The 25,685-nt window shown below is 45.3% G+C and overlaps 1 protein-coding gene across 1 annotated transcript in view; it reads left to right on the top strand.

Annotated features, from left to right (window-relative positions):
• Nucleotides 1-25,685, top strand: part of LOC117513529 (palladin-like) — an 85,827-nt gene that overhangs the window by 12,802 nt on the left and 47,340 nt on the right. The gene's annotated exons all lie outside the window — the stretch shown is intronic.

The raw sequence follows: 25,685 nt of genomic DNA, 5'->3' as shown, positions 1-25,685 counted from the left end.
GGTGCTTGAATGAACAGGGATGGAGGTAGTGGTGCTGGAAGGAACAAGGATGGAGGTAGTGCTGCTTGAAGAAATGGGGACGGAGGTGGTGGTGCTTGGAGGAACAGGGATGGCGGTAGTGGTGCTTGAAGGAACAGGGATGAAGGTAGTGCTGCTTGAAGTACCAGGGATGGAGGTGGTGCTGCTTGAAGGAACAGGGATGGCGGTGGTGGTGCTTGAAGTACCAGGAATGGAGGTAATGCTGCTTGAAGGAACAGGGTTGGAGGTAGTGCTGCTTGAAGCAACAGGGATGGAGGTGGTGGTGCTTGAAGTACCAGGAATGGAGGTAGTGCTGCTTGAAGGAACAGGGATGGTGGTAGTGGTGCTTGAAGGAACAGGGATGGAGGTTGTGCTGCTTGACGTACCAGGGATGGAGATAGTGCTGCTTGAAGTACCAGGGATTAAGGTACTGCTGCTTTTCAATGTCGTGCATATTTTCAAGATGGCAGTGTGAACAGCCGCCTCGGTGCTTTGGTGTGCATTCCTTTGTTTTTGTGCATTACTCCTGTGATATACAACAGATCTGGGATCTTTTTCACCCGCACAAAGCTCATGAAGATCAGGGGAATAACGACAGCGCATTTGTTTCAGTCTGGGTGGCTTTGTTTGAGCTGCTGCCCCTGCGACCCGACCTCGGATGAAGCAGAAGAAAATGGATGAATGGATTTGTTTTGTGTTTTTCTTATTTATTTATTGGGCATCTTTGCCAAAAGTGTCCTCACCTTAGCCTGCATGTTGAAACGCAGCAGGAGGGAGAGATGCACTGGAGCGCTTGTATGGTTTCGTCATTGTGGCCACCGTGCACCGCTACCAGGAATATTCCTCTCCAACATGCGCTCTCTGCAAAATAAATAGATGAACTCCAGCAGTTGGTGGGGGAAAGCAGAGCTTTCACTACATCTGCTATTTTGTGCTTCATGGAGATGTGGCTCTGTGGATCAATACCGGACTCTGGGCTGCAGCTGGCTGGCTTCCAACTTTTCAGAGCGAAGGGAGTCACAGCACTCTTTGGCAAAATGAAGGGTGGTGGAATCTGTTTTTACATCAACAGTGGCTGGTGTGACAACATGACAGTGGTCCAACAGCACTGCTCTCCTGATCTGGAAACATTTTATTAACTGCAAATCGTTCTACTTGCCCCATCAGTTCTCCTCATTCATTCTGGTTGGTCTTTACAGTCCACCGCCAGCTGACGTGCAAGAGGCACAATGCACGTGCTCCGACCAGATACTGCACGTATGGAGTGCACTAATCTGGACTCTTTAGTTATTGTCCTGGCCAACTTCAACAAAGGTAATCTCTCCCACGAACTTCACAAATACAGACAGGTTATCAAATGTCCGATCAGAGAGGACAGAACTCTGGATCGCTGTTACACAACTTATCATACCATGCCCCCTGTGACTCTGGGCCACTCTGACTACCTACAGGGAGACACTAAAACAGGGGTGGCCAAGTTCGGTCCTCGAGAGCCACCTTCCTGACACTCTTAGTTGTCTCCCTGCTCCAACACACCTGAATCCAATGAAAAGCTCATTAAAAGTCTGCTAACGACTCTTTCATTGGATTCAGGTGTGTTGGAGCAGGGAGACAACTAAGAGTCAAGAAGGTGGCTCTCGAGGACCGTACTTGGCCACCCTTGCACTAAAGCTCTGCAAACCTATAGTGAAGACATCTAAACTGTGGAGCAGTGACGCTGTGGAGGATTTTTAGGCATATTTAGAAAAAATGGACTGGGATGTGTTCAAGACTGCCATCAACAGTCTGGATGAATACACAGATGTTGTGACTTCATACATCAGCTTCTGTGAGGACTGCTGCATGCTATCATACACCACGGTGTGGTATAACAACAAGAAACCCTGGTTTAGTTCGAAATGCAGACAGTTGACGATGCAGAAGGAGGAGGCTTTCAAGAGTGAGGACAAGGTCAGGTTTAAAGAGTCAAAGTACAGGTTTGGGAAGGCGGTCAGGGAAGCTAAACAGCTGTACTCTGAGAAACCTCAGCATCAGTTCTAAGCCAACGACTCTACTTCTGTCTGGAAAAGTCTCAGACAAATCACCAACCTCAAACCAAACCTCCTCCACTCTGCCAAGGACTCTTGTTTAGCAAACCAGATGAACAAGTTTTACTGCAGATTTGAAAGACAAGGGGGCAGTCCTATTACCATCCTCAACAACAACCATCAGCTCCAACCTACCAGCACCTCCTCCCCCTCCATGCCTCTCTCCATTCATGAGAGGGATGTCAACAGCCTCTTCAAGAGACAGGACCCACGCACAACAGCTGGACCTGACTCTGTCTCCCCATGCATGTTGAAAAACTGTGCAAACCAACTGTCTCCGGTGTTCACAGACATCTTCAACACCTTACTGTTGACATGCCAGGTGCCAGCATGCTTCAAGGCCTCCACTATAATCCCCATCCCCAACAAACAAAGAACTTCAGAAATCACTGACTACAGACATGTAGCCCTGACTTCTGTGGTGATGAAGACCTTTGAGCACCTTGCCCTCATACACCTCAAGGCCATCTCTGACCCATACATGTATCTTCTGCAGTTCGCGTACAGAGCCAGCAGGTCAGTAGACAATGCTGTCAACATGGTCCTCCACTTCATCATCCAGCATCTGGACTTAGGAACCTATGCCAGGATTCTCTTTGTGGACTTCAGCTCTGCTTTTAATACGATCATCCCAGCTCCACCAGCAAGTGGATCATTGACTTCCTGTCCAACAAGAGACAGCATGTGAAGCTGGGAGGGCAGATCTCCGACACACGGCCATCAGTATCAGATCTCCCCAAGGCTGTGTTCTTTCCGCTCTTCTCTTCTCCCTGTACACCAACAGCTGCACCTCCTGCCACCAGTCTGTAAAGCTCTTGATGTTCGCGGATGAGTCTGCCTACAGATGGGAGATCAACCAACTGGTGTCCTGGTGCTCACAGAACTATCTGGAGCTCAATGCCCTCAAGACAGTGGAGATGGTTGTTGACTTCAGGAAGAACACAGTTCTGGCCAGCAACATCACCTTGTGTGACTCCCCAGTTGCCATTTTAGAATCCTTCCGCTACCTGCGGATCACCATCACCCAGGACCTCAAGTGGGAGCTGAACGTCAGCTCTCTCACCAAGAGGGAGGCAGAGCCTTCAGCTTTCAGGCTCCTCTCCTGTGGAACCAGCTCCCAATTCGGATTAGGGAGGCAGACACCCTCTCTACTTTTAAGATTAAGCTTAAAACTTTCCTTTTTGCTAAAGCTTATAGTTAGGGTTGGATCAGGTGACCCTGAACCATCCCTTAGTTATGCTGCTATAGACTTAGACTGCTGGGGGGTTCCCATGATGCACTGAGTGTTTCTTTTTATTCACCTCTTTTTGCTCTGTATGCACCACTCTGCATTTAATCATTAGTGATTGATCTCTGCTCTCTTCCACAGCATGTCTTTTTCCTGACTCTCTCCCCTCAGCCCCAACTAGTCCCAGCAGAAGACTGCCCCTCCCTGAGCCTGGTTCTGCTGGAGGTTTCTTCCTGTTAAAAGGGAGTTTTTGTTGTGTGGGCCGCCCGAAGAGGAGGTACTGCTGGCCACCGCCAGAGGGTGCCCTGCCTGTTGTCGGGTCTCAGGCACCAGAGGGCGCAGTTACCATCCAGGAGCCAGGACTGACAGCTCAATCAATCAATCAACTTTTTTCTTATATAGCGCCAAATCACAACAAACAGTTGCCCCAAGGCGCTCCACATTGTAAGGCAAGGCCATACAATAATTATGAAAAACCCCAATGGTCAAAACGACCCCCTATGACCAAGCACCTGGCCACAGTGGGAAGGAAAAACTCCCTTTTAACAGGAAGAAACCTCCAGCAGAACCAGGCTCAGGGAGGGGCAGTCTTCTGCTGAGACTGGTTGGGGCTGAGGGAAAGAACCAGGAAAAAGACATGCCGAGAAGGGGGGCAGAGATCGATCACTAATGATTAAATGCAGAGTGATCATCAATCAATCAATCAACTTTTTTCTTATATAGCGCCAAATCACAACAAACAGTTGCCCCAAGGCGCTCCACATTGCAAGGCAAGGCCATACAATAATTATGAAAAACCCCAACGGTCAAAACGACCCCCTATGAGCAAGCACTTGGCCACAGTGGGAAGGAAAAACTCCCTTTTAACAGGAAGAAACCTCCAGCAGAACCAGGCTCAGGGAGGGGCAGTCTTCTGCTGAGACTGGTTGGGGCTGAGGGAAAGAACCAGGAAAAAGAGATCGATCACTAATGATTAAATGCAGAGTGATGCATACGGAGCAAAAAGAGAAAGAAACAGTGCATCATGGGAACCCCCCCACAGTCTACGTCTAAAGCAACATAACCAAGGGATGGTCCAGGGTCACCCGATCCAGCCCTAACTATAAGCCTTAGCGAAAAGGAAAGTTTTAAGCCTAATCTTAAAAGTAGAGAGGGTATCTGTCTCCCTGATCTGAATTGGGAGCTGGTTCCACAGGAGAGGAGCCTGAAAGCTAAAGGCTCTGCCTCCCATTCTACTCTTACAAACCCTAGGAACCACAAGTAAGCCCGCAGTCTGAGAGCGAAGCGCTCTAATGGGGTAATATGGTACTACGAGGTCCCTAAGATAAGATGGGACCTGATTATTCAAAACCTTATAAGTAAGAAGAAGAATTTTAAATTCTATTCTAGAATTAACAGGAAGCCAATGAAGAGAGGCCAACACGGGTGAGATATGCTCTCTCCTGCTAGTCCCCGTCAGTACTCTAGCTGCAGCATTCTGAACCAACTGAAGGCTTTTTAGGGAACTTTTAGGACAACCTGATAATAATGAATTACAATAGTCCAGCCTAGAGGAAATAAATGCATGAATTAGTTTTTCAGCATCACTCTGAGACAAGACCTTTCTGATTTTAGAGATATTGCGTAAATGCAAAAAGGCAGTCCTACATATTTGTTTAATATGCGCTTTGAATGACATATCCTGATCAAAAATGACTCCAAGATTTCTCACAGTATTACTAGAGATCAGGGAAATGCCATCCAGAGTAACGATCTGGTTAGACACCATGCTTCTAAGATTTGTGAGGCCAAGTACAATAACTTCAGTTTTATCTGAGTTTAAAAGCAGGAAATTAGAGGTCATCCATGTCTTTATGTCTGTAAGACAATCCTGCAGTTTAGCTAATTGGTGTGTATCCTCTGGCTTCATGGATAGATAAAGCTGGGTATCATCTGCGTAACAATGAAAATTTAAGCAATACCGTCTAATAATACTGCCCAAGGGAAGCATGTACAAAGTGAACAAAATTGGTCCTAGCACAGAACCTTGTGGAACTCCATAATTAACTTCAGTCTGTGAAGAAGATTCCCCATTTACATGAACAAACTGTAATCTATTAGACAAATATGATTCAAACCACCGCAGCGCAGTGCCCTTAATACCTATGACATGCTCTAATCTCTGTAATAAAATTTTATGGGCAACAGTATCAAAAGCAGCACTGAGGTCCAACAGAACAAGCACAGAGATAAGTCCACTATCCGAAGCCATAAGAAGATCATTTGTAACCTTCACTAATGCTGTTTCTGTACTATGATGAATTCTAAAACCTGACTGAAACTCTTCAAATAGACCATTCCTCTGCAGATGATCAGTTAGCTGTTTTACAACTACCCTTTCAAGAATTTTTGAGAGAAAAGGAAGGTTGGAGATTGGCCTATAATTAGCTAAGATAGCTGGGTCAAGTGATGGCTTTTTAAGTAATGGTTTAATTACTGCCACCTTAAAGGCCTGTGGTACATAACCAACTAACAAAGATAGATTGATCATATTTAAGATTGAAGCATTAAATAATGGTAGGACTTCCTTGAGCAGCCTGGCAGGAATGGGGTCTAATAAACATGTTGATGGTTTGGATGAAGTAACTAATGAAAATAACTCAGACAGAACAATCGGAGAGAAAGAGTCTAACCAAATACCGGCATCACTGAAAGCAGCCAAAGATAACGATACATCTTTGGGATGGTTATGAGTAATTTTTTCTCTAATAGTCAAAATTTTGTTAGCAAAGAAAGTCATGAAGTCATTACTAGTTAAAGTTAATGGAATACTCAGCTCAATAGAGCTCTGACTCTTTGTCAGCCTGGCTACAGTGCTGAAAAGAAACCTGGGGTTGTTCTTATTTTCTTCAATTAGTGATGAGTAGAAAGATGTCCTAGCTTTACGGAGGGCTTTTTTATAGAGCAACAAACTCTTTTTCCAGGCTAAGTGAAGATCTTCTAAATTAGTGAGACGCCATTTCCTCTCCAACTTACGGGTTATCTGCTTTAAGCTACGAGTTTGTGAGTTATACCACGGAGTCAGACACTTCTGATTTAAAGCTCTCTTTTTCAGAGGAGCTACAGCATCCAAAGTTGTCTTCAATGAGGATGTAAAACTATTGACGAGATACTCTAACTCCCTTACAGAGTTTAGGTAGCTACTCTGCTCTGTGTTGGTATATGACATTAGAGAACATAAAGAAGGAATCATATCCTTAAACCTAGTTACAGCGCTTTCTGAAAGACTTCTAGTGTAATGAAACTTATTCCCCACTGCAGGGTAGTCCAACAGGGTAAATGTAAATGTTATTAAAAAATGATCAGACAGAAGGGAGTTTTCAGGGAATACTGTTAAGTCTTCTATTTCCATACCATAAGTCAGAACAAGATCTAAAATATGATTAAAGTGGTGGGTGGACTCATTTACTTTTTGAGCAAAGCCGATAGAGTCTAATAATAGATTAAATGCAGTGTTGAGGCTGTCATTCTCAGCATCTGTGTGGATGTTAAAATCGCCCACTATAATTATCTTATCTGAGCTAAGCACTAAGTCAGACAAAAGGTCTGAAAATTCACAGAGAAACTCACAGTAACGACCAGGTGGACGATAGATAATAACAAATAAAACTGGTTTTTGGGACTTCCAATTTGGATGGACAAGACTAAGAGACAAGCTTCCAAATGAATTAAAGCTCTGTCTAGGTTTTTGATTAATTAATAGGCTGGAATGGAAGATTGCTGCTAATCCTCCACCCCGGCCCGTGCTACGAGCATTCTGACAGTTAGTGTGACTCGGGGGTGTTGACTCATTTAAACTAACATATTCATCCTGCTGTAACCAGGTTTCTGTTAGGCAGAATAAATCAATACGTTGATCAATTATTATATCATTTACCAACAGGGACTTAGAAGAGAGAGACCTAATGTTTAATAGACCACATTTAACTGTTTTAGTCTGTGGTGCAGTTGAAGGTGCTATATTATTTTTTCTTTTTGAATTTTTATGCTTAAATAGATTTTTGCTGGTTATTGGTGGTCTGGGAGCAGGCACCGTCTCTACGGGGATGGGGTAATGAGGGGATGGCAGGGGGAGAGAAGCTGCAGAGAGGTGTATAAGACCACAGCTCTGCCTCCTGGTCCCAACGCTAGACAGTCACAGTTTGGAGGATCCAAAAAAATTGGCCAGATTTCTAGAAATGAGAGCTGCTCCCTCTAAAGTGGGATGGATGCCGTCTCTCCTAACAAGACCAGGTTTTCCCCAGAAGCTTTGCCAATTATCAATGAAGCCCACCTCATTTTTTGGACACCACTCAGACAGCCAGCAATTCAAGGAGAACATGCGGCTAAACATGTCACTCCCGGTCTGATTGGGGAGGGGCCCAGAGAAAACAACAGAGTCCGACATTGTTTTTGCAAAGTTACACACCGATTTAATGTTAATTTTAGTGACCTCCGATTGGCGTAACCTTGTATACTCACACCTTGGAGCTGGGTGGTAGAAGTTGGAAGGAGTCGGCGTTTCCTACTCCTCATTTCTCACCTAAGTATACTACTGGTGCTGCACGTACTTAGCGTTTCCTGTTTCCTGGGTGTGGTGGATTATTTCCTCAGGAAGGACTGGTGACTTTTTTTTGCTGACTGCTTACTGGGTGTCCACACACCCACCATTAACCTGTTTTTGTTCCTGCCAGCAGTACCGGATCTGACAGCTGAAGCTGAGGCCACCTGGGGACTCAGGACTTGGCGGCTTCAGTATATCAGGCCTTTGTTGGCGGCGGAACCTTGTGGGCCCCGGCTCTTCTCTGGAAAGGCATCTCCTACCCTCGGGCCTGCCCACACGTCACTTATTAGAGTCAGAGCTCTATTGAGCTGAGTATTCCATTAACTTTAACTAGTGATGACTTCATGACTTTCTTTGCTAACAAAATTTTGACTATTAGAGAAAAAATTACTCATAACCATCCCAAAGATGTATCGTTATCTTTGGCTGCTTTCAGTGATGCCGGTATTTGGTTAGACTCTTTCTCTCTGATTGTTCTGTCTGAGTTATTTTCATTAGTTACTTCATCCAAACCATCAACATGCTTATTAGACCCCATTCCTGCCAGGCTGCTCAAGGAAGTCCTACCATTATTTAATGCTTCAATCTTAAATATGATCAATCTATCTTTGTTAGTTGGTTATGTACCACAGGCCTTTAAGGTGGCAGTAATTAAACCATTACTTAAAAAGCCATCACTTGACCCAGCTATCTTAGCTAATTATAGGCCAATCTCCAACCTTCCTTTTCTCTCAAAGATTCTTGAGAGGGTAGTTGTAAAACAGCTAACTGATCACCTGCAGAGGAATGGTCTATTTGAAGAGTTTCAGTCAGGTTTTAGAATTCATCATAGTACAGAAACAGCATTAGTGAAGGTTACAAATGATCTTCTTATGGCTTCGGACAGTGGACTTATCTCTGTGCTTGTTCTGTTGGACCTCAGTGCTGCTTTTGATACTGTTGACCAGAAAATTTTATTACAGAGATTAGAGCATGTCATAGGTATTAAAGGCACTGCGCTGCGGTGGTTTGAATCATATTTGTCTAATAGATTACAGTTTGTTCATGTAAATGGGGAATCTTCTTCACAGACTAAAGTTAATTATGGAGTTCCACAAGGTTCTGTGCTAGGACCAATTTTATTCACTTTATACATGCTTCCCTTGGGCAGTATTATTAGACAGTATTGCTTAAATTTTCATTGTTACGCAGATGATACCCAGCTTTATCTATCCATGAAGCCAGAGGATACACACCAATTAGCTAAACTGCAGGATTGTCTTACAGACATAAAGACATGGATGACCTCTAATTTCCTGCTTTTAAACTCAGATAAAACTGAAGTTATTGTACTTGGCCCCACAAATCTTAGAAGCATGGTGTCTAACCAGATTGTTACTCTGGATGGCATTTCCCTGATCTCTAGTAATACTGTGAGAAATCTTGGAGTTATTTTTGATCAGGATATGTCATTCAAAGCGCATATTAAACAAATATGTAGGACTGCCTTTTTGCATTTACGCAATATCTCTAAAATCAGAAAGGTCTTGTCTCAGAGTGATGCTGAAAAACTAATTCATGCATTTATTTCCTCTAGGCTGGACTATTGTAATTCATTATTATCAGGTTGTCCTAAAAGTTCCCTAAAAAGCCTTCAGTTGGTTCAGAATGCTGCAGCTAGAGTACTGACGGGGACTAGCAGGAGAGAGCATATCTCACCCGTGTTGGCCTCTCTTCATTGGCTTCCTGTTAATTCTAGAATAGAATTTAAAATTCTTCTTCTTACTTATAAGGTTTTGAATAATCAGGTCCCATCCTATCTTAGGGACCTCGTAGTACCATATTACCCCATTAGAGCGCTTCGCTCTCAGACTGCGGGCTTACTTGTAGTTCCTAGGGTTTGTAAGAGTAGAATGGGAGGCAGAGCCTTCAGCTTTCAGGCTCCTCTCCTGTGGAACCAGCTCCCAATTCAGATCAGGGAGACAGATACCCTCTCTACTTTTAAGATTAGGCTTAAAACTTTCCTTTTCGCTAAGGCTTATAGTTAGGGCTGGATCGGGTGACCCTGGACCATCCCTTGGTTATGTTGCTTTAGACGTAGACTGTGGGGGGGTTCCCATGATGCACTGTTTCTTTCTTTTTTTGCTCCGTATGCATCACTCTGCATTTAATCATTAGTGATCGATCTCTGCCCCCCTTCTCGGCATGTCTTTTTCCTGGTTCTTTCCCTCAGCCCCAACCAGTCTCAGCAGAAGACTGCCCCTCCCTGAGCCTGGTTCTGCTGGAGGTTTCTTCCTGTTAAAAGGGAGTTTTTCCTTCCCACTGTGACCAAGTGCTTGCTCATAGGGGGTCGTTTTGACCGTTGGGGTTTTTCATGGTTATTGTATGGCCTTGCCTTGCAATATGGAGCGCCTTGGGGCAACTGTTTGTTGTGATTTGGTGCTATATAAGAAAAAAGTTGATTGATTGGCCTGGTGGTTGGCTCTCACTGCGGTATTGTATCACTTCCTGTTCCGGAGCACAGCGGTGTTTTTCTGTATCTGTTAGCTGTTTAATCTGCGCAGTTAGATTGATCTAGTTATCTAGATTACGATTTGTTTCCCAGTGTAATCTTTACGTGCCTTAACTAAAGCACTCCTTCTGCTGAATCACCTCTAAATTATTTACACATTATTCACTTTGCGTGTTTTTAGGAATCCGCTAGCTTAGCGTAGCTACTAGCTCTTAGCCGATTTAGCATGGCGGCTTCTCCTGTCTCTCCCGCACTTTTCTGCTCTGGGTGTGAAATGTTTAGTTATTCCTCGGCCTCCTTTAGCAGTAATGGTACTTGTAATAAGTGTAGCTTATTCGTAGCTTTGGAGGCCAGGCTGGGCGAATTGGAGACTCGGCTCCGCACCGTGGAAAATTCTACAGCTAGCCAGGCCCCTGTAGTTGGTGCGGACCAAGGTAGCTTAGCCGCCGTTAGTTCCCCCCTGGCAGATCCCGAGCAGCCGGGAAAGCAGGCTGACTGGGTGACTGTGAGGAGGAAGCGTAGCCCTAAACAGAAGCCCCGTGTACACCGTCAACCCGTTCACATCTCTAACCGTTTTTCCCCACTCGACGACACACCCGCCAAGGATCAAACTCTGGTTATTGGCGACTCTGTTTTGAGAAATGTGAAGTTAGCGACACCAGCAACCATAGTCAATTGTCTTCCGGGGGCCAGAGCAGGCGACATTGAAGGAAATTTGAAACTGCTGGTTAAGGCTAAGCGGAAATTTGGTAAGATTGTAATTCACGTCGGCAGTAATGACACCCGGTTACGCCAATCGGAGGTCACTAAAATTAACATTAAATCGGTGTGTAAGTTTGCAAAAACAATGTCGGACTCTGTAGTTTTCTCTGGGCCCCTCCCCAATCAGACCGGGAGTGACATGTTTAGCCGCATGTTCTCCTTGAATTGCTGGCTGTCTGAGTGGTGTCCAAAAAATGAGGTGGGCTTCATAGATAATTGGCAAAGCTTCTGGGGAAAACCTGGTCTTGTTAGGAGAGACGGCATCCATCCCACTTTGGATGGAGCAGCTCTCATTTCTAGAAATCTGGCTAATTTTCTTAAATCCTCCAAACCGTGACTATCCAGGGTTGGGACCAGGAAGCAGAGTTGTAGTCTTACACACCTCTCTGCAGCTTCACTCCCCCTGCCATCCCCTCATTACCCCATCCCCGTAGAGACGGTGCCTGCTCCCAGACTACCAATAACCAGCAAAAATCTATTTAAGCATAAAAATTCAAAAAGAAAAAATAATATAGCACCTTCAACTGCACCACAGACTAAAACAGTTAAATGTGGTCTATTAAACATTAGGTCTCTCTCTTCTAAGTCCCTGTTGGTAAATGATATAATAATTGATCAACATATTGATTTATTCTGCCTAACAGAAACCTGGTTACAGCAGGATGAATATGTTAGTTTAAATGAGTCAACACCCCCGAGTCACACTAACTGTCAGAATGCTCGTAGGACGGGCCGGGGCGGTGGATTAGCAGCAATCTTCCATTCCAGCTTATTAATTAATCAAAAACCCAGACAGAGCTTTAATTCATTTGAAAGCTTGTCTCTTAGTCTTGTCCATCCAAATTGGAAGTCCCAAAAACCAGTTTTATTTGTTATTATCTATCGTCCACCTGGTCGTTACTGTGAGTTTCTCTGTGAATTTTCAGACCTTTTGTCTGACTTAGTGCTTAGCTCAGATAAGATCATTATAGTGGGCGATTTTAACATCCACACAGATGCTGAGAATGACAGCCTCAACACTGCATTTAATCTATTATTAGACTCTATTGGCTTTGCTCAAAAAGTAAATGAGTCCACCCACCACTTTAATCATATCTTAGATCTTGTTCTGACTTATGGTATGGAAATAGAAGACTTAACAGTATTCCCTGAAAACTCCCTTCTGTCTGATCATTTTTTAATAACATTTACATTTACTCTGATGGACTACCCAGCAGTAGGGAATAAGTTTCATTACACTAGAAGTCTTTCAGAAAGCGCTGTAACTAGGTTTAAGGATATGATTCCTTCTTTATGTTCTCTAATGCCATATAACAACACAGTGCAGAATAGCTACCTAAACTCTGTAAGGGAGATAGAGTATCTCGTCAATAGTTTTACATCCTCATTGAAGACAGCTTTGGATGCTGTAGCTCCTCTGAAAAAGAGAGCTTTAAATCAGAAGTGTCTGACTCCATGGTATAACTCTCAAACTCGTAGCTTAAAGCAGATAACCCGTAAGTTGGAGAGGAAATGGCGTCTCACTAATTTAGAAGATCTTCACTTAGCCTGGAAAAAGAGTCTGTTGCTCTATAAAAAAGCCCTCCGTAAAGCTAGGACATCTTTCTACTCATCATTAATTGAAGAAAATAAGAACAACCCCAGGTTTCTTTTCAGCACTGTAGCCAGGCTGACAAAGAGTCAGAGCTCTATTGAGCTGAGTATTCCATTAACTTTAACTAGTAATGAGTTCATGACTTTCTTTGCTAACAAAATTTTAACTATTAGATAAAAAATTACTCATAACCATCCCAAAGACGTATCGTTATCTTTGGCTGCTTTCAGTGATGCCGGTATTTGGTTAGACTCTTTCTCTCCGATTGTTCTGTCTGAGTTATTTTCATTAGTTACTTCATCCAAACCATCAACATGTTTATTAGACCCCATTCCTACCAGGCTGCTCAAGGAAGCCCTACCATTATTTAATGCTTCGATCTTAAATATGATCAATCTATCTTTGTTAGTTGGCTATGTACCACAGGCTTTTAAGGTGGCAGTAATTAAACCATTACTTAAAAAGCCATCACTTGACCCAGCTATCTTAGCTAATTATAGGCCAATCTCCAACCTTCCTTTTCTCTCAAAAATTCTTGAAAGGGTAGTTGTAAAACAGCTAACTGATCATCTGCAGAGGAATGGTCTATTTGAAGAGTTTCAGTCAGGTTTTAGAATTCATCATAGTACAGAAACAGCATTAGTGAAGGTTACAAATGATCTTCTTATGGCCTCGGACAGTGGACTCATCTCTGTGCTTGTTCTGTTAGACCTCAGTGCTGCTTTTGATACTGTTGACCATAAAATTTTATTACAGAGATTAGAGCATGCCATAGGTATTAAAGGCACTGCGCTGCGGTGGTTTGAATCATATTTGTCTAATAGATTACAATTTGTTCATGTAAATGGGGAATCTTCTTCACAGACTAAAGTTAATTATGGAGTTCCACAAGGTTCTGTGCTAGGACCAATTTTATTCACTTTATATATGCTTCCCTTAGGCAGTATTATTAGACGGTATTGCTTAAATTTTCATTGTTACGCAGATGATACCCAGCTTTATCTATCCATGAAGCCAGACGACACACACCAATTAGCTAAACTGCAGGATTGTCTTACAGACATAAAGACATGGATGACCTCTAATTTCCTGCTTTTAAACTCAGATAAAACTGAAGTTATTGTACTTGGCCCCACAAATCTTAGAAACATGGTGTCTAACCAGATTCTTACTCTGGATGGCATTACCCTGACCTCTGGTAATACTGTGAGAAATCTTGGAGTCATTTTTGATCAGGATATGTCATTCAAAGCGCATATTAAACAAATATGTAGGACTGCTTTTTTGCATTTACGCAATATCTCTAAAATCAGAAAGGTCTTGTCTCAGAGTGATGCTGAAAAACTAATTCATGCATTTATTTCCTCTAGGTTGGACTATTGTAATTCATTATTATCAGGTTGTCCTAAAAGTTCCCTAAAAAGCCTTCAGTTAATTCAAAATGCTGCAGCTAGAGTGCTGACGGGGACTAGAAGGAGAGAGCATATCTCACCCATATTGGCCTCTCTTCATTGGCTTCCTGTTAATTCTAGAATAGAATTTAAAATTCTTCTTCTTACTTATAAGGTTTTGAATAATCAGGTCCCTTCTTATCTTAGGGACCTCGTAGTACCATATCACCCCAATAGAGCGCTTCGCTCTCAGACTGCAGGCTTACTTGTAGTTCCTAGGGTTTGTAAGAGTAGAATGGGAGGCAGAGCCTTCAGCTTTCAGGCTCCTCTCCTGTGGAACCAGCTCCCAATTCAGATCAGGGAGACAGACACCCTCTCTACTTTTAAGATTAGGCTTAAAACTTTCCTTTTTGCTAAAGCTTATAGTTAGGGCTGGATCAGGTGACCCTGAACCATCCCTTAGTTATGCTGCTATAGACGTAGACTGCTGGGGGGTTCCCATGATGCACTGTTTCTTTCTCTTTTTGCTCTGTATGCACCACTCTGCATTTAATCATTAGTGATCGATCTCTGCTCCCCTCCACAGCATGTCTTTTTCCTGGTTCTCTCCCTCAGCCCCAACCAGTCCCAGCAGAAGACTGCCCCTCCCTGAGCCTGGTTCTGCTGGAGGTTTCTTCCTGTTAAAAGGGAGTTTTTCCTTCCCACTGTAGCCAAGTGCTTGCTCACAGGGGGTCGTTTTGACCGTTGGGGTTTTACATCATTATTGTATGGCCTTGCCTTACAATATAAAGCGCCTTGGGGCAACTGTTTGTTGTGATTTGGCGCTATATAAAAAAAAAAAATTGAATTGAATTGAATTGATTGATTGATTGATTATTGTTTCTTGACTGTCTAAAAGCATTAATTGACCTGTTGTGCACATTTGCCGCAATAAATTGTATTTATTGGAATATCTATTGACCGTTCATTTACGCCCCCTGTTGTGGGTCCGTGCATTACACTTTCCCCAACAGGATATCTCGGCCAACGTCATGGATCCCGAGGGGCACAACCCACCCATTGAAGAGTCAATGGAGACGCAAGGTGCACAGGCTTCTGCGAGAGGAATAATGGGTGAGTTGCAGCAGTTCTTGGCCGCCTTCACTGCTCGGTTGGATTTGATAACCGAGCAGAATGTACTACTCAATCGTAGGACGGAGGCTCTCACCGCACAGGTGGAAGCGTGTGCACAGGACGCGGCTGCTGCTCCTCCTCCTGCCGACCTGTTGCAGAACAGGGACCCTCCAGTGGTTGTTCAACGGACCCCCCTCCCCATCCCCTGAAGCATACATAAGTCCCCCTGAGCCGTACGGAGGCTGTGTAGAGACGTGCGCGGACTTCTTAATGCAGTGCTTGCTCGTCTTCGCACAGCGTCCAGTAATGTACGCGTCAGACTCCAGCAAGGTGGCTTATGTTGTCAATTTGCTTCGAGGTGAGGCATGCGCCTGGGCTACGGCGCTTTGGGAGCAGAATTCACGGCTCCTAACAACATACACTGGGTTCATACGGGAATTCAGACAAGTGTTTGATCACCCTAATCGAGGCAAATCTGCTTCCACTTTGCTGCTGTCGATGCGACAGGGGCATCGGAGTGCTGCAGAGTATGCAGTTGACTTTCACGTGGCGGCCGCGAGGGCCAGCTGGAATGCGGTAGCGCTCCACGCCGCCTTCATAAATGGACTGTCTTTGGTCCTGAAGGAGCACCTGGTGGGTAGAGACGAGCCGCGGGATTTAGACGGATGTATTGATTTAGTCATATGTTTAGACAACTGATTTGAAGAACGTCGACGGGAGTGAGACGAAGGACGTGGCCGGGCACGCGCCGCCCCTTTCCCTTCCTGGTCCGAAGCAGCCCCGCCTTCCCCATGCTCCAGAGCCAGAATGCTCCGTGTGACGACAGCTCCCCCTGCTGACGAAGCTATGGACACGAGCAGGGCCAAAATAAAATTAGAAAACAGACAGAGGAGGCTGGCCCGTGGAGAGTGCTTTTTCTGCGGCTCTAACGAGCATTTGCAGAAACAATGCCCCAAGCGGTTAAACACCAACGCTCGCCCTTAGAGACTGGGCTAAGGGTGGGCCATAACACACACGCGGGTAATGCATGAAAATCCGCACGAATCCCAGTTATGATCCTCTGTGGGGATTTAACCCTTCAAGCCCCAGCACTAATCGACATGGGGTCAGAAGGGAATCTGCTAGATAGCAGATGGGCTAAGGAGGTAGGGCTTCCTCTAGTGGCCCTTCCTTCACCAGTGAGGGTACGGGCACTAGATGGCACCCTTCTTCCACCGGGTTGATCCGGAACTCTTCCTCCCCGTTAGGTGCTGGTTTCTTTTTTGTGGGCAAGAAGGACGGCGGACTCCGTCCATGCATTGATTTTAGGGGGCTGAACGAGATCACGGTTCGCAACCGATACCCGTTGCCCCTATTGGATTCAGTGTTCATGCCCCTGCATGGAGCCAAAATATTTACGAAACTGGATCTTAGGAATGCGTATCACCTGGTTCGGATCCGAAAGGGAGACGAATGGAAGACGGCATTTAACACCCCGTTAGGTCACTTTGAGTACCTGGTCATGCCGTTCGGCCTCACTAACACCCCCGCGACGTTCCAAGCATTGGTAAACGACGTCTTGCGGGATTTCCTGCATCGATTCATCTTCGTATACCTAGATGATATCCTCATCTTCTCCCCGGATCCTGAGACTCGTGCAGCATGTACGTCAGGTCCTGCAGCGGTTGTTGGAGAACCGGCTCTTTGTGAAGGGCGAGAAGTGCGAGTTCCACCCTACTTCTTTGTCCTTCTTGGGGTTCATCATCTCCTACAACTCCGTTGCCCCTGATATGGCCAAGGTAGCAGCGGTGAGAGATTTGCCCCAACCGGCAAACCGTAGGAGGCTGCAACAGTTCCTCGGCTTCGCTAATTTCTATCGGAGGTTTATCAAGGGCTATAGTCAGGTTGTTGGTCCCCTTACAGCCCTGACCTCCCCAAAAGTCCCCTTCACCTGGTCGGATCGGTGCGAAGCCGCGTTTAGGGAGTTGAAACACCGGTTCTCTACTGCGCCAGTTCTGGTGCAGCCCAATCCTAGCCGCCAGTTTGTTGTGGAGGTAGATGCCTCTGACTCAGGGATAGGAGCCGTGCTGTCCCAGAGCGGGGAGTCCGATAAGGTTCTCCACCCCTGTGCCTATTTCTCCCGCAGGTTGACCCCGGCAGAGCGGAATTATGATGTCGACAATCGGGAGCTCCTGGTGGTGAAGGAGGCCCTGGAGGAGTGGAGACACTTGTTGGAGGAAGCTGTGGTTCCATTCACGGTTTTCACTGACCATCGGAACCTGGAGTATATTTTCAGACCGCTAAGCGTCTGAACCCCAGGCAAGCCCACTGGTCTCTATTTTTTGGACATTTTGACTTCAGGATCACCTATCGCCCCGGGACAAAGAACCAGCGGTCAGATGCACTGTCCCAGGTGCATGAAGAAGAAGTCAAAACGGAGCTGTCGGCTCCACCATAAAACATCATCCCGGAGTCCACTATCATCGCCACACTGACGTGGGACATGGAGAACATCGTCAGGGAGGCCCTGACACGTCACCCGGACCCTGGCGGTGGACCATCAAACCGTTTGTACGTCCCACCAGACGCTAGGACTGCAGTTTTGGACTTCTGTCACGGTTCTAAGCTCACCTGCCATCCAGGGGTGCGAAGGACCGTGGCAGTTGTCCGGCAGCGGTTCTGGTGGGCGTCCTTGGAAGCCGACGTCCAGGAGTATGTCCGGGCCTGTACCACCTGTGCCAGGGGCAAGGCAGTCCACCAACCAGAAAAGGGACTCCTCCAGCCGCTGCCAGTGCCTCGTCACCCCTGGTCCCACATCGGCCTGGACTTCGTCACGGGTCTCCCTGCGTCCCAGGGAATGACAACCATCCTGATGATAGTGGACCGGTTCTCCAAGGAGGCCCACTTCGTGGCCCTCCCGAAGCTCCCTACAGCCCAGGAGACTGCAGACCTCCTGGTTCACCATGTCATACGTCTGCATGGTATCCCTGTGAACATCGTCTCGGATCGTGGTCCCCAGTTCTCCTTGCAAGTCTGGAGGAGTTTCTGTAGGGAACTGGGGGCCACCGTGAGCCTTTCGTCCGGGTACCACCCATAGACCAACGGACAAGCAGAGCGGGCTAATCAGGAGCTGGAACAGGCCCTACATTGTATGACCTCCGCGCACCCGACGGCCTGGAGTCAACATCTGGCCTGGATCGAGTACACTCATAACAGTCAAATTTCGTCTGCTACTGGCCTCTCCCCATTTGAAGAGTGTTTGGGGTACCAGCCCCCATTGTTTCCGGCTGTGGAGGGAGAGGTCGGGGTTCCCTGGGTCCAGGCCCACCTCAGGAGGTGCTGTCGGGTGTGGCGAACAGCCCGCTCTGCCCTGCTGAAAGCCCGTACGAGGGCGAAGAGCCATGCAGACCGCCGACGCACCCCGGCCCCAGAATATCAGCCCAGGCAGGAGGTCTGGCTGTCAACGAAGAACATCCCGCTCAACACGGAGTCACAAAAACTGATGGACAGGTATATCGGACTGTTTAAGATCACCAAAATCATCAGTCCAGCTGCAGTGAAGCTGAAACTCTCAGTTTCACTGCGGAACCATCCAGTTTTCCATGTTTCCAAACTCAAACCATACCACACCTCGGACCTTTGCACCCCCGGACCAGCGCCGCCTCCTGCCCGCATCATCGACGGCGAGCCTGCGTGGACAGTCCGCAGGCTCCTGGATGTTAGCCGGAGGGGTCGGGGTCTTCAGTATCTGGTGGACTGGGAGGGTTACGGACCTGAAGAACACTCCTGGGTGAAGAGGAGCTTCATCCTGGATCCGGCCCTCCTGGCCGAGTTCTACCAACGACGCCCCGACAAGCCTGGTCAGGCGCCAGGAGGCGTCCATTGGGGGGGGGGTCCTGTTGTGTGGGCCGCCCGAAGAGGAGGTACTGCTGGCCAACGCCAGAGGGCGCCCTGCCTGTTGTCGGGTTTCAGGCACCAGAGGGCGCAGTTACCATCCAGGAGCCAGGACTGACAGCTGTCAGCAATCATCATCATCTGCACCATAAAAGCCTGGAGGAGACACCACATCTCTGCCGAGATATCAGCTTACCTCACAGGTAAACTTCTCAGCCATTACTGTGCCGTTCGCACATATTCCTGTTTCTAAGTTTGGCAGTGTTTAACCTTGTATACTCGCAGCTTGGAGCTGGGTCGTAGAAGTTGGAAGGAGTCGGCGTTTCCTACTCCTCATTTCTCACCTAAGTATACTACTGGTGCTGCACGTACTTAGCGTTTCCTGTTTCCTGGGTGTGGTGGATTATTCCCTCAGGAAGGACTGGTGACTTTTTTACTATTTTTACTACCTCCACAACAAACTGGCGGCTAGGATCGGGCTGCACCAGAACTGGCGCAGTAGAGAACCGGCGTTTCAACTCCCTAAATGCGGCTTCACACCAATCCGACCAGGTGAAGGGGACTTTTGGGGAGGTCAGGGCTGTAAGGGGACCAACAACCTGACTATAGCCCTTGATAAACCTCCGATAGAAATTAGCAAAGCCGAGGAACTGTTGCAGCTTCCTACGGCTTGCCGGTTGGGGCCAATCTCTCACCGCTGCTACCTTGGCCGGATCAGGGGTGACGGAGTTGGAGGAGATGATGAACCCCAAGAAGGACAAAGAAGTACGGTGGAACTCGCACTTCTCACCCTTCACCAACAGCCAGTTCTCCAACAACCGCTGCAGGACCTGACGTACATGCTGCACGAGTCTCAGGATCTGGGGAGAAGATGAGGATATCGTCTAGGTATACGAAGACGAACCGCTGCAGGAAATCCCGCAAGACGTCGTTTACCAATTCTTGGAACATCGCGGGGGCGTTAGTGAGGCCGAACGGCATGACCAGGTACTCAAAGTGACCTAACGGGGTGTTAAATGCCGTCTTCCATTCATCTCCCTTCCGGATCCGAACCAGGTGATACGCATTCCTAAGATCCAATTTCGTAAATATTTTGGCTCCATGCAGGGGCGTGAACACTGAATCCAATAGGGGCAACGGGTATCAGTTGCGAACCGTGATCTCGTTCAGCCCCCTAAAATCAATGCATGGACGGAGTCTGCCATCCTTCTTGCCCACAAAACAGAAACCAGCACCTAACGGGAGGAAGAGTTCCGGATCAACCCGGCAGCTAAAGAGTCCCGGATGTAGGTCTCCATCCATTTGCGCTCGGGGCGTGAGAGGTTGTACAGTTTGCTGGACGGAAACTCAGCGCCCGGGATCAAATCGATGGCACAATCATACGGTCGATGTGGGGGGAGTGTGAGTGCCAGATCTTTGCTAAAAACATCAGCAAGATCGTGGTACCCAGCTGGCACCGCCGTGAGATTGGGAGGGACTCGAACCTCCTCTTTAGCAGTCACACCGAGTGGAACCGAGGATCTTAAACACTCCCGGTGGCAGGTTTCGCTCCATTGAGCCACAACCCCAGACGGCCAATCGATCCGGGGATTGTGCTTACTAATCCATAGATAGCCCAAAATAACTCTGGAGGTAGAAGGTGTTACAAAGAACATGATCTCCTCCCTGTGGTTTCCAGACACAACCAGTGTTAAGGGCTGTGTCTGGTGTGTTATTAGTGGAAGAAGTGTTGTGTGGGCCGCTGAAGAGGAGGTACTGCTGGCCCACCACCACCAGATGGCGCCCTGCTTGGAGTGCGGGCTCCAAGCACGAGAGGGCGTCGGAGCCGCTGGAGGTGACAGCTGTCATCAATCAACACCAGCTGTCACCCATCACCACCACTACAAAGACTGGACTGCAACTCCACCTCCTCGCCGAGAAATCGTCTACCATACAGGTAATTTTCTCTGCTGACTCAAAACGTTGAGTAATAATCTGAACTTCTTTTGCAGCCGTTATCCTGTGGTGTTTGCCTTATCTGTGGGATTGGCGTTTGGTGTGATCAGCGACGGCTTCGCTTCACACCCCAACCAGATAAGTGGTTAGACAGGAGCTGCACGAGTGTGTGATTGGAGGTGGAGGTTCTCCCTCCTTAACTGAACACAGACTGTGGGATTACTGAGTGTGCGGACTCACACTCATCCAGAACTGTTTCTGTTTTCTGCCAGCAGTACCGGGTCTGACTGCTGAAGACAGTGGCCACCTGGGGCGCAGGGCTTGGCGGCTCCGGTGTTCTTCAGGTCCGTTGGTGGTGAGGCTTGTGTGGGTTCCTGCTTCTCTCTCACCGGACGTCTCCTATCTTCGAGCCTGCCACACGTCACCTTTTGTTGGATTGATATAACACATATTTGTATCTGTCTGTATCACGTTGTGCACCTTCACAACATTAAATTGTTACTTTTTGGCTATTCCATTGTCCCTTCATTAACGCCCCCTGTTGTGGATCCGTGTCACGACACTTCCCCAACAAGAAGGGTGCCATAACTGTATAACTGAGGATACAAAATGCAAAACATACATTTTGCACAAATTCTCCAATCACAGCCACAGAAGCTTATAACTTCTTCTAGGTTGTCTGGGTGTCTTGGTGACTTTCCTCATTCTTCTCCTTCTTGCACAGTCACTCAGTTTCTGAGAACTGTCTACTCCATAAGACTTACCATACTATTTGTATTTCTTCATAATTGATGTAAATAAAGTCCAAGACATATTCAGTGACTTGGAAATGTTCATGTATCCATCCCCTGACTTGTCTGAAAAAAACTGTCAATTAAACTGATTATTTACAGGTATTATACCAACATGTTCAATTACTTCACACTACACATCATCTTGGCTTTTATATTTTTGATTAACTTGTATCAAGTTGTAGAGATTTGCTTTCAGTTTGAGTTTAAGCAAGACAATTTTAGAAATTTGTGTTTTTTTGTATTTGAAATGGCATAAACAAATTAAAATGTGTGAAATACCAAGTGTTCCAATACTTTTGGAGGCCACTGTATATACTAGGACGTTGACCCATGGGGAAACACAGGTTCTAGATGTGGTCATTTGTACTATATACAGAGGACTGCCTACCTTTGGGGGAAATCTGTTTACAGTTATGTTACATTTTTTAAGTATTGACATAGAATAATTTGTTGGCTTTTATGAAAGTCTTTAGTGAAGATTTCATCTGTTTGATATGATATTTTTGTCATCAGTAAGTTTTCTGAAGCTGCTTGACCAGGACAATATTCCATGTAAAGAAATTACAAATAACTGACATTTTATATTTGCACTGTGACAGTGATCACATTAATTTTTTTTTCCTTTTTTCCCTTTTTTGGCCTGTGTGAGACACTGTTAAGACACAATTGTGCTGTTTTGTCAGAGTATGAACATGTTAATTCTGGGTTTGGGGTCACATGCATAGAGAAAATGTCCAGATTTGAATCTGTTGTCTGGGATGTTAAGAGGATGGACAGACTGATGAATTCTGTCAGGTCTGCAACAACCTCACAGGCTTTTATTTTGAAATACAAGCTCTTATTGTGAATGTGCAACATAAACAGGCTTGATTACTGATTACTGAAAATTACTGATTTGTCAAAAAATATTGGTCCGATCACCTTGCTGTTTTCACGACTTGAATCATCATTTAAAAATACATAAGCATACAAGCAAGCCAATCAACAACTTCAACTTCAACTTTTTTCTTATATAGCGCCAAATCACAACAAACAGTTGCCCCAAGGCGCTCCATATTGTAAGGCAAGGCCATACAATAATTATGAAAAACCCCAACGGTCAAAACGACCCCCTATGAGCAAGCACTTGGCCACAGTGGGAAGGAAAAACTCCCTTTTAACAGGAAGAAACCTCCAGCAGAACCAGGCTCAGGGAGGGGCAGTCTTCTGCTGAGACTGGTTGGGGCTGAGGGAAAGAACCAGGAAAAAGACATGCCGAGAAGGGGGGCAGAGATCGATCACTAATGATTAAATGCAGAGTGATGCATACGGAGCAAAAAGAGAAAGAAACAGTGCATCATGGGAACCCCCCCACAGTCTACGTCTAAAGCAACATAACCAAGGGATGGTCCAGGGTCACCCGATCCAGCCCTAACTATAAGCCTTAGCGAAAAGGAAAGTTTTAAGCCTAATCTTAAAAGTAGAGAGGGTATCTGTCTCCCTGATCTGAATTGGGAGCTGGTTCAGAGGGCATGTAGTGTCGCAGCCATACAATGATTGTGTATATATGATAACAAGAACACAAATAGTTTATAAATACTTTAAGAAAGTAAATTAACATAAAAAATTACATAATTAACAGGAAATAAAAGGTTTGAGCTCCTCTTCTAAAAATTGTTGAGGTCTAAGGATCTAAAAACATTCTGGACTCACACAACATTCCAACTCATTAAAGAAATTGTTCAAAATTTATTACCACCCTTGTGAAATATCAGCTACCTACTGACAAAGTGACGTTTTTTATTTGGCACACAAAATATTCAAATAGAAAAAAATGAACAATTCCACAAACAAACACAGACAAAACTAGTGAGTCCGAAAGGGTGTGGGCTGAAGCAAAGCTTATTAGCGCCCACCCCTGCTAGTACAAGTCCAACAATTCTAATCAGTCATATTTACAAAAATATAAATTCACTACTACATGTTGACACACAGACATACACATCAATATACTATTCACTTATATTTATATAGTACCAGAACACAAGACAGTCGAATCAAGGCACTTTACGCCAGTAAGGACTAACCTTACCAACCCCCAGAGCAAGCACTAGGCAACTGTGGTGAGGAAAAACTCCCTATAAGGAAGAAACCTCAAGCAGACCAGGCTCTTGGGGGTGACCCTCTGCTTGGGCTGTGCCATATATACCTATATACATACGTATATCCTTTACAAACATAAATATATACATACATATACACAGTCACTTATATACATATACACCTACCCATATCTATATATCTACATACGCATATACATACCCACACACTCAAATATACAATAAGTCCCACTTATAAATTGAACATTCCATATAAATCAAATTATATTTGCTTCTTTATGATACTTAGACATAATGTTCTTTTTGAATAGTTTCTTAAATCTCACTAAGGTACTACTCATTCTAACCTCTGTTGAACATTTGTTCCATTTCCTCACCCCAACCACAGACACACAAAAACCCTTTACATTTGTTCTTACTGGTGGTTTCATAAAAATTGCACAACCTCTTAAACTATATCTGGATTCCCTCAATCGGAACAGACTCTGGACATGTCTCGGTAAGGCTTGGTTTTTCGCTCGAAATAAAGTTTGAATTGTAATGTAATCGACCAAATCAATGAATTTTAATAAATTTAAAGACACAAATAGAGAATGAGTTGGTTCACGATATTGTTTATTGCAGATGATTCGTATGGCTCGTTTTTGCAAAAGGAATATTGGATTGGTATTTGATTTGTAAGTGTTTCCCCATGACTCAACACAATATGTCATATATGGTACCATCAGAGAATGATATAAAGTAAGTAACCCTTCTTGTGGCAGTAGGTCTTTGGCTTTATACAAAATGGCTATAGTTTTTGACAATTTTGATTTCATATAATTTATATGTGGTTTCCAGCTAAGTTTATTATCAATTCTAACACCTAAAAATTTATTCTCTGTTACTAACTCAATTTCCTTATTGTTTATAGTTACATTTTTACATTTGGGTGCCTGTTTATTTCCAAATATAATACATTTAGTTTTCCCAAGGTTGAGTGACAACTTATTAATCAGGTCCCATCTTATCTTAGGGACCTCGTAGTACCATATCACCCCAATAGAGCGCTTCACTCTCAGACTGCAGGCTTACTTGTAGTTCCTAGGGTTTGTAACAGTAGAATGGGAGGCAGAGCCTTCAGCTTTCAGGCTCCTCTCCTGTGGAACCAGCTCCCAATTCAGATCAGGGAGACAGACACCCTCTCTACTTTTAAGATTTAACATTAAAACTTTCTTTTTTGTTAAAGCTTATAGTTAGGGTTGGATCAGGTGACCCTGAACCATCCCTTAGTTATGCTGCTATAGACTTAGACTGCTGGGGGGTTCCCATGATGCACTGTTTTTTTTTATTCACCTCCTTTTGCTCTGTATGCACCACTCTGCATTTAATCATTAGTTATTGATCTCTGCTCCCCTCCACAGCATGTCTTTTTCCTGGTTCTCTCCCTCAGCCCCAACCAGTCCCAGCAGAAGACTGCCCCTCCCTGAGCCTGGTTCTGCTGGAGGTTTCTTCCTGTTAAAAGGGAGTTTTTCCTTCCCACTGTCGCCAAGTGCTTGCTCATAGGGGGTCGTTTTGACTGTTGGGGTTTTTCTGTAATTAGTGTATGGCTTTTGCCTTACAATATAAAGCGCCTTGGGGCAACTGTTTGTTGTGATTTGGCGCTATATAAATTAAATTGATTTGATTTGATTTGATGTTTTTGGAGTTTATAGATGTAATTTCTATGGTAACACATT

Source organism: Thalassophryne amazonica, chromosome 7 (assembly GCF_902500255.1).
Source record: "Thalassophryne amazonica chromosome 7, fThaAma1.1, whole genome shotgun sequence".
Lineage (NCBI taxonomy): Eukaryota > Metazoa > Chordata > Actinopteri > Batrachoidiformes > Batrachoididae > Thalassophryne > Thalassophryne amazonica.
Note: the sequence above shows the minus strand (reverse complement) of the source record. Positions and strands in the feature narration are given on the sequence as shown.